Genomic DNA, 3,540 nt, shown 5'->3' with positions numbered 1-3,540 from the left:
GGACCAAAGACCAGCTTTCCAGAGTCATTATTTTGTTTTAGGAGTTTTATTTTTCATTTTGTTAGACATGGCACAGTTGAAAGTAAAAGAAGACCACTCTAATTTGTCATGTGTTGTCATATTTTCATATATTTGATTACTTTTCATTGGTTATATTATATCGGGTAAAAATCACCCGGCACAATCATGCTGCACAAGTGAAAGGTACGATAGCTTTCTGTGACTTTCTGTCTCTTTATGCAGCCCCCGCAGACATGTTTCATCTCGTCTCAATTTTTACACCAGATCCTCTTCCTGATACAGCTCCCAAGGGATTTGTGTCTCTTCCAATCAATCAATCAATCAATCAATCAATCAATCAATCAATCAATCAATCAATCAATCAATCAATCAATCAATCAAAGCTTTATTCGCCACATGCAGGTTGCCCTGCAGTGAAATGGGACCCCACCCTCCCGACCTTACACACACAATACGGACATCACATGGGGATACAAGTCGGAGATCGGTAGAGTTACAGAAAAGAAAACACTGAACTATACACTACAATGGGAAAGTACAAGAGGAAAAAAAGAGACCTCTACTCATGCTGTGCTTCCATGCTAGGACAGCATGAGAACAGGAAACAAAAAAACTCCTCTGCACAAAAAGCACATAAATGTCCACAGCACAACATTGTGAAAGACATGACAAGTCACAGGATTGGGTGGGGGGTGAGGAGTAATCCAACACAGCAGCCGCCCTGCACAGCGCTACCATTCCAGCGCGGGCGCAGACCCGCCGTGTTCCCCCGCAGGAAACAAGCATCGAAGGCATTTGGAAAGGGAGGGGGATGAGTGCGTGCTTATCAGCGTATGTGTGTGTGTGTGTGTCCAGAGTTCAGCTGAGACAGTGTCCTTCGCCCTATCAGGCTAAGTAAACAGTCTGCCAGCCAACCCAGGTGGCCTTGCATGGAATGGGGGGAGCAGTCTAAACACAGTCATTATCAGGGTGTTTTGTTGGGCTCCAGCCTTGAGGCCGCAGCTGGCGCCAAAGGGGTCTCTGCATGAAGTGATGATGGTTTTTACTTTAGTGCGAACAGCTCATATGAATTTCAAAGCTGTTCTAACAGTCCGACACTGGTCTCTCAATCTCCCGTTGGAGAGCCGCGAGCTTCCTATGATGTTATCAAACTTACGTTCCGTGATGTTGTGGTTCTTTTTGTTCAAAGAGCCGATTCTGAGAACTCACGACCGCAGTGCACTTCCCCAAGATGTGATCGAATTTGCGCTCAAAGGTGTTATTCGAGCGAGCCCCTCCAGATGTAATCCAGTTTTTCACTCAGAGATCTTATTCTGAGTATTCACAGCAGCCGTGCGTTCTCCAAGATCTTATCCGTGCTGCACTCAATGAGCCCATTTTGAGAAACTCACGCCTCGTCCCATCGTTCCAATCCCAGCGGGCAGCTTTGTGGGGGTTTGAACAGCCGGTTCCGCTTCCTTAATTCTTCGATAAGTCAGGGTCAAGCCAGCTCTGATCAGCCAGAACCCTGTTACCATAGTTCCGAATAGGTAGATATCTTCAGCAGTCAGGCTCACCCGAGCCCAGACTTCTCGTTGAGAAAGGGGTGTCAATTGCATTCAGAGACCAGTTGATCAAATCCATAATTCCTCTTTTAGGTTTTAGAGAACAGACTGTGAGAGAGTGTTCCAGGGAAAAGTACACGAGACAGGACAAGGACACAAGAGGCTAAGCAGCGAAGATAAGGGGAAGAGGAGAGGAGAAAAGTGCGACCGCCTTCGCCGTGAGCCAAACGAAGTTTGGAACTGAACTGCATAACTTTTGCTTGTGAGGTGAATGTGTAAACCACTAAACTATGAAAATGTAACTGCTGTGGTCCTCCGTTTGTTATTTTAATGGTAAAGGAGTAAGAGCACAATGACAGCCTCGGGTCTCAGAGTTGCATCGGATAACAGTGGCCACTGGAAATGTAATGCAGACGTATTAGTCTGCATGTGGTTGGAGTGCAAGATTAAAATAAATTAAGTGGGAATACTTTCTGTGGTGACATGAATGTGATGTAAATACTGTGAAACAAAGTAAATGCTGAATGTCAAAACTCCTTACACTGGCACCATCTGGTGGTAGCAGTGAGAACAACAGGTGATGTGCTTGTAATTACTGAAACATAATTAAAGGGATAAAAGTTTCCGTTTTTGCATGTAGCTCACCCTCCAGGAGTGGTTTTAGCAGATTACAGTCCCGGTTGGAGCACAGACGCTTCTGCCTGATGACCCTGAGAAACTTTGGTCTGGGGAAACAGTCCATGGAGCAGAGGATTCTCGGAGAAATGCAGCACGCTGTGAAGCTTCTGCAGGAAAGCGTTGGTATGCTTTTCTCCAGCAGTGAGTAACTAATTGTTTTTGTTGCTCTGTTTTTAATGACGTGTGTGACTAAAAACGTCTGTTCACATTGTTTCTCCAGGTAGGACCACAGACCTTCAGCTGCTGTTCCACACTGGAGCCTCAAACATCATCTGCCAAGTTCTGTTTGCTGAGCAACGAGGATGAATTCATCAAGTTTTCTGTTCGTCTTTTTCATGAGACATCCAAATTAATCGCTGGGGCACGGTGAGCTGCTTTCATAGTGACGCCTCTGAATATCATGCTGTCACTAATATTATGCAGAATAAATACAATCTGCAAACAAGGTCACACCATAACAAGACCTTCAGTAAAATTACATTTCATCACTTTTTTCATCTGTACAGACTCATGAGTACATTCCTGTGGTGCGCACCTTCCCGCTGCCTTTCCCGAAAGCCTTCAAGTATTTCAGGCTATGTTTTGGAAAGTTTTGATTTGCAAAACTTTTGTAAATAATCCTTATTTTATGTTTTAATGCAGAGACAATAGCAAAGCTGTCATATGTTTGATGATATACTCCTGTAGAAGTGAAGGAGCTGACAGGTGAAACCTCTTCCTTAGATGAACATGATCAATAATCATGTATAACCACTATATTAAAAATCAAATATTCTCATTCAAACCAGGAAAATGTTCGTATTAAAAATTAAAATTATGTCACTTGAAATTGAAATGTTGAGGTGACCACATGTGACCACATTGAGGCACATTTGAATCAGGCACAAATGACACAAGCACTGAGTGTTAGCTCTCCATATATTTTCAAACATTTCCCCCAAAAGCAAGAAAAAGCCCCAAAATTCTGTTATTTTACTGAACGTAGTATGATGCAACACAGGATCAACAATACAGCACCTGCAGTATTAAGTGTGAGTCAGTTTTATCCATGTGTTTAAAAACATCCATGTCAGCATGACACACGGTGCAGTCATCGAAACAGCTCATCAAAGCTTTTTTCCTGTTAGATCGCCCATGAAAGAGATTTGGAGAAGTTGACAGAGAACAAAAAGAGCAAAGTTCCCGGTAAACCACGTCGCTTATAGATTGCTACCTGGAACCTGGATGAACTGGACAAGGTGTGTGTGTGTGTGTGTGTGTGTGTGTGTGTGTGTGTGTGTGTGTGTGTGTGTGTGTG

General features: G+C 43.6%; 1 pseudogene; it reads left to right on the top strand.

The window, feature by feature from the left end:
- The first annotated feature begins 1,185 nt into the window (after positions 1-1,185).
- On the top strand, positions 1,186-3,448 carry LOC102198044 (cytochrome P450 2D28-like; annotated as a pseudogene).
- Positions 3,449-3,540: the final 92 nt, after the last annotated feature.

The sequence above is a fragment of the Pundamilia nyererei genome, unplaced genomic scaffold (assembly GCF_000239375.1).
Source record: "Pundamilia nyererei isolate P.nyererei 1_Seehausen unplaced genomic scaffold, PunNye1.0 scaffold00503, whole genome shotgun sequence".
Classification (NCBI taxonomy): domain Eukaryota; kingdom Metazoa; phylum Chordata; class Actinopteri; order Cichliformes; family Cichlidae; genus Pundamilia; species Pundamilia nyererei.
Note: the sequence above shows the minus strand (reverse complement) of the source record. Positions and strands in the feature narration are given on the sequence as shown.